This window comes from Vespa mandarinia, chromosome 3 (genome assembly GCF_050613455.1).
Source record: "Vespa mandarinia isolate Hongniang chromosome 3, ASM5061345v1, whole genome shotgun sequence".
In the NCBI taxonomy this organism is placed as follows: Eukaryota; Metazoa; Arthropoda; class Insecta; order Hymenoptera; family Vespidae; genus Vespa; species Vespa mandarinia.
The window spans coordinates 4,287,501-4,303,459 of record NC_140812.1 but is presented as its reverse complement, the minus strand read 5'-3'; the positions used below and the strand labels follow the sequence as shown (position 1 = coordinate 4,303,459).

General features: G+C 38.3%; 1 protein-coding gene across 1 annotated transcript in view; it reads left to right on the top strand.

Moving 5' to 3' along the window:
• The window catches only part of LOC146873114 (uncharacterized), a 323,336-nt gene that overhangs the window by 137,288 nt on the left and 170,089 nt on the right, over positions 1 to 15,959 (top strand). The window contains exon 3 of the mRNA XM_085655655.1: positions 14,107 to 14,165. The gene's annotated coding sequence lies outside the window, so the exon portion shown is untranslated. The remainder of the gene's footprint in view (positions 1 to 14,106; positions 14,166 to 15,959) is intronic.

The following is a 15,959-nucleotide window of genomic DNA, read 5'->3' as shown; positions in this document are numbered from 1 at the left end:
GTTGCAATGAAATAACACGAACGCCTTTGTTCAAGAATATCGATCAAAAACGTTGGAGATGAATATGCACATATCTGTATTTATCGCGTGCTAAACCTGTAGGCGCACCTTCGTCGACTGTTGGAAAAGTGGCTGACTAGTAGTGTCAGTTCCTTTTCAGTAGTATAAGCCGTTATACGGTCAGACCAGCAGAAAAAGAAGAAGAAAAGAAAGAAGAAGAAATATGAAGATGGATAGAGGAAGGAAGAGAGGAAACAGTTTCTCGCAGTTTGTCGGTGGTAGACGCGACAAAAGGGCAGGAATACGATTCAAAAGGATGCGCGCGCATCAACGATACACCTTGGGGCTATAGACGTCTCCATTATGTCTTACCCTGGGGTTATCATTATAGCATTGTCTTCGCTTGAAAATGCACACAGGGGAGGAAGACTACCAAGGACAACGAAGAGAACGTGTTGCTAAACGTTTTCCTGGTCAGTCTCTCTCTCTCTCTCTATCTTCATTGACATTTAGAAATGTGCTTATTTTCCTTTTCATTGTATTTAATCGAATACGAGATTTAAAATTAACTTATTTAAGGAATTATTTTGATATATATATATATATATATATATATATATATGAGTATTTTGGTATGTATGCATATATGGTATGTATAAATATCGATTATATTTTTTTAATGTTCATAATAGAGAACTTATATATAATGGATATATAGGTATATATATGATGAGATTTAGAAATAAAATTCGGTACATTGCGCAGGAAAGACGATAGCGTTTCTCGACGAAACATTCCCGGATATTTTATGTTTCCTGAATCGAGGAACGCCAAGAACGAGGCATCACGTTTTAAGAAACTGCTAACAAAAAAGATGAATAAAGAGGGAGAGAGAGAGGGAGAAAGAGGATATGATAAAAATGACATAAAGTTAATCAAGCGAATATGGTGATAACGATAGTCGTAAGATATTGCATTCCAACAGCCCTATCGAATAATACCGACATTTTATCATTGCTATGAGCATTCTTGCAAAGCGTAGATTTATGTATAGTTATGTATATTATATATGTACATACTTTCGAGTTAAATATTCGTGTCGCATATTTTACGTTCTCAATTTTGATTGTATTCGAATTAAAGTGATCTCGAATCATTGAGTGCAAAAAGAGAAATATGTTCATCATATTGGTCTATAAGAACAATCGTGAGTCAAATAATTTTATATGATTATGATAAATAATTATCTATTTTTCTTTATGGAAAAAATGTGGGTTGATTATTTCATTAAAGTTGAATTGTCAACTTAATAATGTTATTCTTTTATTACAAATGATAAAAAACTCTTAAAAGAATTTATTTAAGACCAAATTATATTACAAAATAATAATTATTCCTATTCGAAATAACTTGAAAGTAATATATAAAATATAAAATAATTTCTAATTAACAACCTGTATGTTTATTGATATTCCGCAGAATTGATATACGACACACGTTGATATTGATAGTGAAAGAGGAGCATCATATTTTTATTTACGTGACTGCTTATCTTTTCTTTTTATTTTTTCTGCAATAAAACGTATGAAAAAAAAAGGAATGGACAGAGAAAGGGAAAGGCGATGATGTTCGTGCCTCCCTTATATACAAGGAAAAAGAATGAAAACGTAAAAGCGAGGGAGAGAGAAAGAGAGAGAGAGAGAGAGAGAGAGAGAGAGAGAGAGAGAGAGGAGATACAGACAGTTCGACAAAGAGGAAAAGGAGTGCTGGGGTTGTGGAAGTAGGGGGAAGGTGGGGAGTATGGCACGCGTCGCATTTCTTCTTTTTCCTCTGACATTGGAGAGTGATTAAAAACTTGATCCTGCCCCGGCGCGTCTCTCCATCTTTATCCGTCTATCCAGTCGCTGCCGCCGTTCTTCCGAGTTCGTATCCTCCCTTTCGTTTACGATATAGGAGAGCGAACAATATGGCGGAGTAATTGTTGTTCGGCCAGGAGAAACGAAAAGAAAGAGAGAAAGAGAAAGAGAAACAGAGAGAGAGAGAGTGAAAGAAAGAGAGAGAGAGAGAGAGAATAGAAGTAGGAACGAGGAAGAAAGAAAGACGAGAGAGAGAGGGAGAGAGGGTGAGTTGAACGTGGAAGAAAGCAGTGGGTGGAGCAGTAGCCCGATAGTGTCGGATTACTGTCGGTATTGTGAAGTTTACGGACATGATAAGGAGGAGCAGGAGGAGAAGGAAGAGGAAGAGGAAAAGAAAAAAGAAGAGGAAGGATAGAAAAAAGAAAAAAGGTCCCGAATAAGGAAGAGTGAGAGTAAGAGATCTTTCTATCTCTCTTTCTCTCTCTCTCTCTCTCTTTCTTTCTTTCTCCTTTCCTATCCTTTTCTTTTTTTTACTTCCCCATACGAAGAGGATGCAGAAGAAACGAAGAAGTTATTAGAAATACCGAAAGAGAGTACAATACCAGCTGGGTCGAAAAGAGAAAGGGCACGTGGCCTTCTACTCTCTTTATCTTTCTCTTTCTCCATTTCCACCTACTCCTTTCTCTTTCTCCTTTTCCTCGTCTTCTCTCTATCTTTTTACGGACTATGCGGTACGGACCGACGATGGAAGAGATGGCTTCTAGGGGATCGGTCGGACTAAGATGAAGAAAGAGAGAGGGAAAAAATCGTCCTATCTTGGAGCTTTCTTTATTTGCCGCGATTTATTTCAAGATATATCTAGACGCGCGTAGTATAGTGTGCTCCGTTGCGTGCACGCGTTAGGTAGAAAAAGAAAGAAAGAGAGATGGTGAGAGAGAGAGAGAGAGAGAGAGAGACAATGAGCAGATGAATAAGTGGACAGAGAGAGAATGAACGGATGAATAAGTGGAGAGAAGGAGAAAGAGACAGAGAGAGAGAGAGAGAGAGAGGTAGAGGATGGTGTAGCCGGCCAAGTGGAAAAATGTGATATTCCCTGACAAATGGACGATGGCGGCTTGTGGCAGAGATGTACGTTTAAATGCGATTGTTTATTTCGTGCTCGATTGCCCGCTAATACCAATTTGCGATGTTTCGCGGTTTATCGGACGCCACGGATTTTTTCTCTCTCTCTTTTTCTCTCTCTCTCTCTCTCCTTCTCGCTCTCTTTTTTTTCTGTACTCGACAGTGCGGGACGAGAATCGCGAATGCTGCGGGTGAAGTATTGTCGGAAATTCAATGATTCGAAATTTCATCGTTATCGCGGTATATTAACGAGTAGTTCTATCTCTCTCTCTCTCTCTCTCTCTCTCTCTCTTTCTCTCTCTCTCTCTCTTTCTCGCTCTATTTTATGAAAAGTTGAAAAGAAGGGAAACGAGAGAGAGAGAGAGGAGAATGATTTTCTCGCAATGTATTTTAGCCTCTGCACGTGTCCACTCTAGTTCGATGTATGTACATACATGTGTACATACATATGTACATACATACATATGTACCAACATCCATACAAAGGGAAAAGAGCACGTAAAGTATTTCGAAAAGGTGTACGATTTTTAAAAGGTAGATCATTATAAATGTTCTGATCATTATGAGCATAGAATTCTTTTAATCATTTCGCAGCATTACGTCATTCGTTGTTAAATTAAAATCCACCGTTGTTATTATGAATGTCGTAAACATTTCACGTCCGACTATGAGGATTATGAAGAATAAGTTTCGATGAAATTTCATTGCAATGTGATAGAAAGAAAGTGGATAAGAGGAAGGATAGGCCGACGGAAAGGATAAGTCCGAGCCGATGGAAAATGATCCGAGGGTGTTGGCTGCTTGTCGAAGGGGTATTGGTTATAGGGAATGAGAAAGCGGACTTGAGATATCGACGGGTGGATGCGGCCATCGGCGGGGGTAATTGTTATCCGATAGACTGCCGGAAAGGGTTGGCAAAGGATGGATGTGACGTCACAGGAAACAGTTTCGCCTATAATTGGACTTGTGATCACCTCGCTCTCTTCGGCTATTTTATCACGTTTCAACGTTAATGCATCATTTACGCTTTTATATCGAATTTTCTCAAGTATTCCACAACGACAATGTCTAACTTCGCTTGAATTTATTTTTTTGAAGAAGATCTCTGTGTTTTTAGAAGTCAAAAGAAATAAAATAAAAATTGATAGGTGAGATGAAAGAAAATTTTTTTCTCATTCATAATCATGCATTGATGTCAATATGAGAAGATATTGATCACAAACAATTTTTTAGATTTATGATAATTTTTCCTTTACAATGATACGCGAATGACGAATCATGAAAAATAATACGATAAGTTAAACGGGATTAATACTATAGTTTATAGAGAACGCGGAAGCCATTGCAGTACGATCATGCCACGATCGAGAAAAGTTTTAATTGCCCGTATCAATTCACATAACTTGCACAAAACTGAATAGTCGAGTCTCTCTCTCTCTCTCTCTCTCTCTCTCTATCTCTCTCTCTCACTCTCTCTCTTACTACCTATGTACGGTACAAAGTTCCAGTGAAATGCATATCGATGCCCGTCAGCGGAATCATTTCTCGCAAGTTTTAATTGCCATTGTCAGTTAATTCACGGCTTAGAAACTAACAATATCTATATACGTAACCAGTTGATGACATCGCCAACAACGTGGCAGCATTTTCACAGTGCGAATAACTTTATGATAGCATAAACTATGCCATAATATCAACTACATCACTTTCATTACCTCGAAAATTAAATACAATATCGTTAAGAGGAATATAACTATTTTTGTTTCTTCCCATCATTTAACTGAATATAAATAGAAATAAAAAATATTTTTAATGTAAAAATTAACGATTTTATGTTAAAAAGCTTATACCGGTAAAGATTACGGTGAATAAAAGGAGATTATGGAATTAAAATCATCTCGGTAATTCTGAAAACGCGATCGCGTGTAATGGAAGAGGTTCAAGTGCGAGTGTCTATAATTAGCAGTTGGAGTCTTAACGACTCGACAGGATAAATTAATCCTATTCATAGAACACTCCGTGATCTAGCGGCCTTGGCTATTTTCGATCGGTCCTACGTAATGCATGTATATATATATATATATATATATATATATATATATATGCACAGTACAATATACAGTACATACGTTACGTTACGAGGACTTATCGTTTATGTGTATTCGAAGCAGATTTTCGAGCGATACGCTTGGCATCCACGTTGGCGCCAGTAACTGCATCGTTTGAATTGCGCTGATTGTATTCTCATGCAAAATATGTCGCGCGTAATGACTGGACTGTTCTGAGCCCACTGTATACATTATACGATAGCTGTATAATTATCGCTCCTACGTTTTCTTTCTCTTTTTCTCAAAGTACGTTTTCTTCCAATAAAATGTTTGCCTTCCCTTCTAATTTTAAGTACATATCCCTTCTTAATAATAATCGTATATATAAATAACATAATATGTAAGTATTAATCCATTCTAATGTCTGTTTCTGCTTTTAATTGAAATAGGTCTCTCGATTATTCTTTCTTTCTGAAGTTAATAGAATGGAAACGTTAATCAATCAGACATGGACGCAATTAACGCGCTCTTTTGGCAGGTATTCTATCCCGGATAGGAACATCTGACGTGGATTTCTTTAATCAGTCACTTCTTATAATAGGAAGAGAGAGATAGAGAGGAGATAGAGAGAGAGAGAGAGAGAGAGAGAGAGAGAGAGAGAGAGAGAGAGAGTGAAATAGGTAGACTCTGCCGGGTGGACGAGACGGCTCGAAAAGGAGACGAAGGGCCTCGAACAACAGAAGGGAACAGAAGAGAGAGGTAAACGAGGAATAAGTTGTAACGCGAAATGAATCGCGCGAGTGAAACTGACAGGTGATTTTTTAGTAATCGAACCTTCTTTAGCCGCTAGCAGCTACTTATTTTCTACAGTTTGATCGGATAGAGAAAGAGAGAGAGAGAGAGAGAGAGAGAGAGAGAGAGAGAAGTAGATACTTTATCTCTAAAGCTTCAGAAGTCAAAGTTTGGCTAACTCAAAAAATTCTTCTATATGAGACCATTATCTTCTATATAGAGAATCATAGAGGAGAATATCACGATTTGATATATAATGACTAGTAGGAAGAGTAAATGCGTAATGCGGATAAGCGGTCGAATGTGTCTATAATTTCAAGTAATCACGTCGATGGAGTGAGAAATGTCATCATCAACGTACATTGTAGTAGTGGTTGACTATTAGGCATGCCTAGAAGCGTGCATCATTGTGATAAACGTGTTACGATCATAATGTATATGATTGTTACGTGTGATATAGAACGTTAGGGAATACGAATGTCTTTTGCATTAATTTGAATATTAATTAAATTTTATAATTTTGTTAATGATATTGTATTGCCGTAAAGAAATTTAAGTTAATCGAAAAAGTTCATTATAATTTTAATAAATGTCAATTTGGATGAATATCCTGATTTTCGATTTTGATCTCGAAATCTCGAAGGAAGCAATTACTTTAAAAACGATCGTGTCTCCAGACTCTCGAGTGGAGTCGCTGCTACAAGGGGCGTAGAAGGGAATCGCCGTAGGAAGCCTTTGCAGGAAGCCTCTGCAGGAAGTGGATTACGCAGGGACAGCGTTAATAAATCTCCAGTAATTAGAAAGAATGTCCCGACGGTACGGAATTGCCGATGGGCCGGAGGTGACCGGCCTGTTCATTTTTTACGTTACGCGAGCGTTAAGATCTTTTAATGCATAGTTATAAATGATATGCGAAATCGGAGTAGGTACTCCTTGATACGCCATACCCTCAAGTACACACACACGCACACATACATACATAGGGAGATAGAGACACACATACACAAATATACACATACATATAGACCTCCTACTGAGCTGTCAAGCAACCCTTGCTCGTTAGCCAGCGTGAATTTGTCAGAATTAAATTTTAGCGAAAATTAGTTAAGGCTAACTCGGCCTTAGGGCGATGATATTATTCAACGAACTCTTGATTTTCTTTTCCTCTCAATCTTTCTTATAAAATTCGTAAGTAAAGTGAATAAAATTAAATTAAAATAATTTATTATTTTTCAAATCTGTTTTTGTTATTTCTTAATTACGATTGTAAGTATCGTAAAATAATTCGATCTGTATTTACCTTCGTATGTGAATTAATCCATTAACCCCGGCGAGCAATTTGAACGTCGCGACATGGTGTCTGCGGTGAAAAGCAAATTGGTGGAGAAAGTTTGTCTCGCGTGGCGTAGTCGTCTCGTCGGCTTCGAAGAAAAGCTCACGCTGGCGGAGTCTCGCACGAGCTGTAAATCAAGAGGTAATAGTTCTCTGCCGGAAATATAGTTAAACGTCTCGATTGCAGTAAACGTTTCTCGCAAGTCCGGTTGGCAATAGTAATTAAGTGCTAGTGTGTACACTGGCTCTCTTTGTCTCGGAGTGGGAAACCTTCCCGTATCTGGAAACAAGGAGGGTAGATGTAATTAGGATGAGTTGTGACACCGACAGAGACTAAACCCTTGGCATCGTTCAGCTACGAAGACAATTATGGGTGTTCCTCTTACGAGCATACGATTACGTTACAACGCTGAAATGTTTATTTTTAGTTTTCGGTTGATCGAAAAAGTGAATTACATTATCAAAAGCATGAAAATGAACGTCAAGGAATAATTACCAACTTTAACGTCAATTAATATTAAAAAATAGAATTATATCGTGTGATAAAATTTATTCGTCTTATTTGTAAATAAAATATTCATGATTTAATGAGATTATTTTTAACGTTAGAAATATTCTGCATTTCCAGGAACTATTTTACTAATGAACTAAAAAGGTGTTTTAAACGTTTATAAGTGACTCTTTTATCGCTCTTGTAATAATGTATCACCTGAAATAAACGGTGATTTTTTTTCTCTCTTTTTTTACTCTTTTTCTGTTCTCATGATAAAAATAGAATTTAACAGCGATATTAAAAAACAAAAAAATTCAAAATTCCATTCAAGTCGAAGTTCGGCTTATCGTTGGCAGAAGAAAGATATATTCGTGTTGCATTTTGAAAAAGTATTTTGCATTAAAATAAAAAAGAAAAAGAGAGAGAGAGAAAGAGAGAAAGGGAGGGAAAGAGCATACTTCGCGAGGACCATTTTACGGTATGTAAAAGATCGCGTGTACGTGGTACTTCACGTGACTCTTGAATAATAACGAGCTCCGATAAGAGAGTCTAGAATTAACAAATAAAACACTTTCTAGACGGAAATAAGTAGTGTTCTAGGATCTAGATAATGCGTAATAGAAAAACTTCGTCTTGGGCGACTAAGTTTAAAATGTACAGAGAAAAAATGAGGGAGTGCAAGAAAGAGAGAGAGAGAGAGAGAAAGAAAGAGAGAGAGAGAGAAAGGGAGAGGAGAGAGAGAAAGAGAGAGGAGAGAGAGAAAGAGTTAGCTTAAGCCATTATTGCGATAAAAGTGAATGATCCATGTTAAATATTGTTTTTATTAATACATAAATGCCATTTGAACGATATTAATAAATGAACTTATAATATAATAAATATAATATAATATTACATCCCATCGATAATCAGTAAAGCTCTTTACATTTTGAGAGGAGTTACGTATATAAAGTTATACATATATTAAAGAAGCAATTTCTCAAAGTTCTTATCGGCACTCGCATCATTTCGTTTCGTGGTTCAATCTCTCTGGGCCTCCCAAATCAATTTCTTAAAACGACGCTGGCGACGCTTCCTCCACGGTAATCTGCTTTCTTAAGTTCGTAAAGTCTAACAGTGGTGTCGGTGTATCGTCTATGCGAGCGAGAGGAAGAAAGAGAGGGAGAGATAGGAAGAGAGAACGAGAGAGAGAGAGAGAGAGAGAGAGAGAGAGAGTAGTCTATAGTAGGTGGTTATATCCGAATAATTAGCGAGATGGGATACTTAGCTAAGTATCCGCAGTAGGCCACACGATCGCGGGGAGAGAATCTTGGGAAGCGGTGGAGGAGACTCCTCCGGATGGCTGCCGACCGGCTCTGTAATTTCGATAATTACGGGTTAATGCGTTTAGCCGCGGTGCACACGTAGCGCCGGCATGATTCCACAGATACGTGAGATACCTGCAAATTAATTAAGCAATTGCTATGGTAGAGCTCTCATGGAAACGTATATCTTTGTTCTCTGAAGGATTCACCTAAATTCTACCCTTTAAATTCATCTTTAATGTCATCTGATCCTTTGAACCTTTCGCGAGGAAAAAGAAAGAAATATGCTTTCGAAATTTTTTATTCATCACACAATTTAGATTCAAATTAGAACAATAAATATTGCGAACGGTGACTTTTTTTTCCTGATATCGAGCTAATTTGTACTAATCGTAGAATAACGTTCATTAGAGTTAATCGTAATTCTCCGAAGAAGAAAATATAAATTCTTTGAATCGAACGATTTATTTTCACAGCAGAGACACTCTAAAAGAAATTAAGTACAAATGAGAGAGAAATGGAGAGAGGGAGAGAGAGAGAAAGAGAGAGAGAGAGTATCGGATTAATACCATCCTTTTTTATTTTTTCTTTTTCCTCAACGTTAGATATTTCACACTGAGGCATACAAAGGTAGAAAACTAAAGAGAGAAAAAGAAAAGATGTATCTACACATATTGATCGAGGCCATGCTTGTCGACCATTACGAGGAGCGCTTACATTTCCTGGCATGGGTTTTCTTAAAAGTTTTCCCTCGTCGGTAAGGAGCTTCCCTTATGATGAAACAATATCGTGTTCTGCCTTTTTCCAAGCTATCCTTTCCTCTCTCTCTCTCTCCCCCCCTCTCTTTTTCTCTTTCACTCACTCTAAGCTCGCATCTTTTAAGCAAGTAGTAGCAGCAGTAGCAGCAACCTTCCGGTGTACGCGCGCGTGCTCTCCCGTTTCACCCACTCACGGTTTTCGTCGTCACCACCACCACCATCACCTATACAAGCCCATCTGCATTCCTAGTCCCAACGAGCCGCAAAGGAATTCCAATTTTAAACAAAAGTTTCCTGACGGCGGTAACCTCTATGCTTTCTCTCCTCATCCTCTACTTTCATCCCCACCTCTACCTCCTCCTCTTCCTTCTACTCCTCCTCCTCCTCCTTCTCTTTCTCCTCCTCCTTTTCTTCCTCCTCCTCATCCTCTTTCAGTCTTTTCCTCTTTCTCTCTTTCTTTCCCCTCGACCTCGCGGATTCTAACCGCGCGTTCATGCATAGTGTTACGAATAGCGTATGCCACGACGTCGGAGCGAGCCAAGCCTTTATCATCGCCACCTACCCTCTTTATATATACATGCTTTCTTTTTCTTTTTTTTTGATATCCTTCCCTAACAGAACATCTCTCTCTCTCTCTCTCTCTCTCTCTGTCTCTCTCTCTTTCTTCTTGCCAACGAGAATTTCGACTATCCACGAATTATCCGTTGTTTTCACATTTTTGGAAATTTTTTTTATTTTCTACCCGGAAAATGTGAGAAAGAATTTGAAAAGAGAAAAAAGAGATATAAAGAATATGGATCTTCTTCGTTGCCGTGGAAGAGAAGAGCAGGACGATGGCGATAATAAACGATCGTTAATCCGCAAATCCGTTTGCAAACGGCAGAAAGCACGCGCTATATATGCGGCATCGACTCGAGACGTATCGCCGCTCTGCGTCTGTTGCAATATCGATAAAACATTGATCCTCCATTCGTGCCTGAAGCTTCTCGTATAGGATTCACGATACCGTTAGGCAACCGCTCGCTGCCCGTCTCATTCTATAAAATATACAGGGTTGCTCACGTAGAGTCTGACAAAATGTTTCTATTAACGTATTTTGACTTGATATTTTTTTTTTTTCATTTACATTTAATGACAACACTTTTTGATAAATGAAAGAATATAATAAAGAATATATCCCTATGTTTACTTCTCTTTTATACAAATTTACTTACAAATTTACTAGATTCAAAAAATCAATTTTGTCTTCTAATTTAAACAAAATAAATCAATTTTCCATTGAAATCTTATATTGTTGGCAACTCTGTTAGCAAAAATTATTTGTAACACTATACATGGGTCACCCTGTATATTATTACATATGAACGTATATACATGTACGAGATTGTGTATATATATATATATATATATATATATATATACACGCACACACACAAACACACACATATATATATATATATATATATATATATATATATATATATAGGTATTTGAATGTTAGCGCGTGCGTGCATATCGAGCACAGTTTCGACAGGATTATATTCGATTCTCGTGCGTACACGCCTCGCTCGCCAGGTTCTCCACCTCTACACATACACGAATATATACATACACGTATATATTGATATGTGCCCTCGATATCGCGATCCACGCACGAATCACGGAACCTTTGCGAAGGGTTCGACGATGATGGAATTTAGATCGGTCGAAAGCAGATTTTATTGAGATCGATCGGACGACAGATTCGCGAGCGACGAAATTAAGATCGCTCGTTTGTGAAAAATGGCGTTATCGTTCGAGGGAAACGGGTTTTTCTCTCGTTTTTACGACTACCGTTCCTGATGATGGATAGTTTTGGCAGATGGTAAGGATGGACACGACGATGGAATGTTTCTCTCTCGCTCTCTCTCGCTCTCGCTCTCGCTTTCATTATTTTTTCCTTTTCTTTTCCATCTTAATTAGATATAACTCACTTTGGTAATTAGTTTGTCCTCAAGATAGATTATCTATATTACTATTCAAGTTTGATTCAAGATCCTTTGTATAAGTCATCAATCATAATTATACAATTATCTATTAAAAAGTAATTATACGAATTTTAATATATCCACAATTTTTACGAAAGATCAAGGAAGCAATATATTTTTTCTTTTCTTTCTTTCATTTTTTCTTCTTTCCGTTACATCGAAATTTCCATCGCAATAGATTTTCGATAAGGTCTAGAATGAATTTTATCGTTCGCTCAAGGAGTTATAGATTTGGAATTCTCTTCTAATCTCTTGGATCACTCATATACATCAAAGGCTGTTATCTCCTGAAATCAGGAACACACTGGTCGCCATTATCATCTTCGGCGGTCGTCGCTTTAGGTTGTGCGATTCCGCAGCAGACATGTCGATATCATACGGGACGCCTTGGCGTGGATCAAAGAGTAGATTTCTAGCGGAAGAGGACGACATCGTCAAACTCTCTCTCTCTACTTTGCGGAGATGGAACGGATGGTAATTATAACGTCGTCGGTAGCGTGGCAGTAGAGATGAAGAGTGAGAGAGGTAGGAGGAGAGAAAGAGAGAGAGAGAGAGAGAGAGAGAGAGAGAGAGAGAAAGAGAGAGAAGGTGGGAGTAGAGGTCCTTGCGAGTTGTTCACAGTAGCAGGAGCCGACAAACGACGGCTCAAACATTGCAGTGCAAAATTCACAATCTAATCCAACTAAGGAAATTAGTCGCAACTTCCTGGGCGCTGGCTACGCACACGTTGCTGTGCCGTCCCTTCGTCCTCTCCTGCATTCCCAGAAACTTAGATCAAAGGGGACACCGCGCGTTTCATGAAGGGTCGAATAGGAGAGAGTACTCTCTCTCTCTCTCTCTATCTATCTATCTATCTCTCTCGCTCTTCGCATGCTTTCTAATACCACGTGGGATTTGACATGAGAAATTGCTCAGCTATGCAAATCTTTATAATCCAACGAATATAAGCTCACTTTGATAAGATAAATTTTTACATTTCGATTCATACGATTTTAAAATCTCTTTTTTAATTATTCGTAGATCACAAATCGAACTTTTACCTCTTCTTCGTATCTAAATTCTCTTTGATAATCTCTTTGAGTTTCGATCGTAGTACCTTATTTATTTTTCGTCGTATGTAGAAGTACGTTTACATCGACGATCACTGAAATAGAGAGATATAAAGGGCGGAAGGGAGAGAGAGAAAGAGATAGAGAGAGAGAGAGAGAGAAAGAGAGAGAGAGAGAGAGAGAGATACTGGATACAGGAGCTACGTTTCTCACAGCGATTTACGCGAAAGCTCGAGTTTGCGGAAATACGCGTGGATTTCCGGGATCGGTACCGCGAATCGGTTAACGAAAGTGCCTCCGAAGCGTTCTTTTCCGGCTGGATACGGTCGCTCGAACGAGCGGGAAGCAACGCGATAGGGAGCTTGCTACTGTTACTGTAGAGAGAAAGTCTCGTTGGTAAAGGAAGGAGGACGCGAGTGTGGGGAACCTAACGGCAACACTTCCGGGACGCAATATCGTTTCGAGCGAAGCAGACTGTAATTCCCACTTGCTTGGTCTTCGAAGGTAACAGAGAGGGAGAGAGAGAGAGAAAGAGAGAGAGAGAGAGAGAGAGAGTGTGAGATATATATATATATATAGAGAGGTAGCAGAAGCTGCGTCTGTTGATTATCCGAGCGGCAAACACGGCGCATTGTTATCGATTGGGCCAACAATCTACCGCCCCCATATTGACGCAATACTGCCTCGCAGTTGCATAATGAATGGTTGGCTAATGACCCTACGGAGGTTGCGGAAACCGCAGCGAGAGGATGTTGGTCTCGAGGCACGAAGCGTTTCCGGCATCGGACGTTACTACATCGCCACGACCGAATTATTTCGTCGATCGTCCATCGTCTCTCTCTTGGTCTCTCTCTCTCTCTCTCTCTTGAATCTCTACGAGCTTTCCTCTTCTCTTCACTTCTCTCCTCTCCTCTTCTCTTCTCTTCTCTACTCTTCTCTTCTCTTCTCTCCTCTCCTCTTCTCTTCTCGTCTCTTCTCCTCCTCTCCTTTCTTCTTCTCTTCTCTTCTACATAATGCAAACGCATTTATGTTCGTTCCTCAAGATTTTATTACTATCTATCCTGGAAAGATATGATAATTTTCGTAGAATCGTTTCAAGAAATATGATATTCGATATCGTTTATGAGATTAGCTTGAGTGTATTCTATCATTAAAATACCACATTATGATTCTCATTATCATTATTATTTTTCTGTCTCAATATATTTTTTGAACACTGATGATTACACTAATGCGTTAGAAGATTCGATACAACATCCTAAGCTTTCTTATTCGGATAAAAAAATGATGATGGCTTTTAAAGCGTCGACCCTTTCTGCTTTCAGCTCCGTCGAATACGTGGACGCTAACAAGCAGATTCTGACCACCAGTCTGACGCGTCACTGTAAGTATCTCTACGTCGTCGCGACGTTCAACGTTCTTCATGATGTTTCCACTTCTTATCTCAGGCGTTAGAAAAGTTTTCTAATGGCTCTTTATCTTCTTTTCCACTCTCTCTCTCTTTCTCTCTCTCTCTCTCTCTCTCTCTCTCTCTCTCTCTCTCTCTCACTCTCTCTGATATTTCACAGTAATTTTTTTCTCCTCACTTCTGTATCAAAGAATTGCTGAGAAAGATGAAGTCTCACGATTCTCGAAATGCAAGGACGAGCCAAGCTTTACTTAAAAATCTTCCCAGCTAGATTCTTTTGTAGTCTGAGAGAAAAAGAGGATAAAAAAAATAGAAAGAGAGAGAGAGAGAGAGAGAGAGAGAGAGAAAAGGCCAGTTTTTCGTCACTTTGTTCGAGTCTCGTCGCGGTTTAAGTACGAAACGTTTAAACGAGAAGAGAAGAGAATAGTGGGAGAGGGGGATGAGGGATGAAGGGTGGTGTTAGTACGGGTCGCGACTTTCCTTCGGAATTTTCACTTTTGTCCAGCGACGATGCCGAGACGGAATAACGACTCTAATCTCCTTACGCAGGAAACCGTTTTTGTAAGATCCGAACGAAAATGCGAGTGGTGGTGTAGCATTGACCGGTCGCGTATAAGAAACTTACAATTTACTTCGAAGGTATATAAGAAGCTTTCCTCGTGAGGAGTTCTACTGCGATACCTTCGGAGCTCTCACTTTTGCGTTTCTTCGTTAAGTATCGCGAGTTTATTGCCAACGACGACACCTGTTTTCTAATATACCTTATTCTTTTCATTTTCAACGTTATAAACTTTTTTTTACGAAATAATTAATAACATTGAAAGAATATCAAAATTACAAATAAATATTCTTTTTGTTTTTTTTTTTCGAGACATTTGAGTAATAGATAAATATGTACGAAACGTGTACAGAAAAATATACAAGGTCGAGAACGTATCGGTTTATAATATGGATCGTAAATAATAAACACACATTTCTATATTTACAGTGGATAGAAAGTCGATAATTCAGTTTAGCTTAAATACTTGTCTTTTCAACACGTATAAAATTTACTGTCTTCAAATAAGAAAGCACTGTTTCATAGAATATTACGTATTCTATAAATCATGCTTTCTTTAATAATTTTTGATTTTTATTTATACAATAAATGAATTAGATAAGTGACGATAAAAATAATTCGACAACTTATATTACGGACGTATAAATGTTTCTTCTGTCTAAAGAAATTTGTCGACAAGATAGGATAAAATATTTTCTTGGAAAAAAAAAGAAAAGAAATTTTAAATTCTTGGCACGTATCGTTCTTCTAATCTTGTGTGTGCGAGCTTCCTTACGAAAGTCCAAAGAAACCTCTTTTCCAAAGCAACGATCGCGGACGTCCAGGCGAAGTGAATCATTTCCCGTTTCTACGCACGGCGCTCCTGGGAGTAGCAACGTAGGACAATCCAATTTCTGAAACCGGTTTTACGCTTCGAAGGTATCGTTCTGAAGATTCGAAGGATGTTGCTTTTAACTCGAATCATCGTCAAGTCTACACACGAATCCCTTCTTTCTTTCATTTCTTTTCTTTCTTTTTCTCCCTTTCTCTCTCTTTCTCTCTCTCTCTCTCTCTCTCTCTCTCTTTCTCTCTTTTTCTCACACGTAACCATTTTTACGTTCAATAAATTCTCTACGGATTAATAAGTAATAATGAATTAAGGGAAATTAATGATGCTTATTATCAGCTCGCTACTTCATTTCGAGAGCAATACATTGGCGACTTTCGATTAC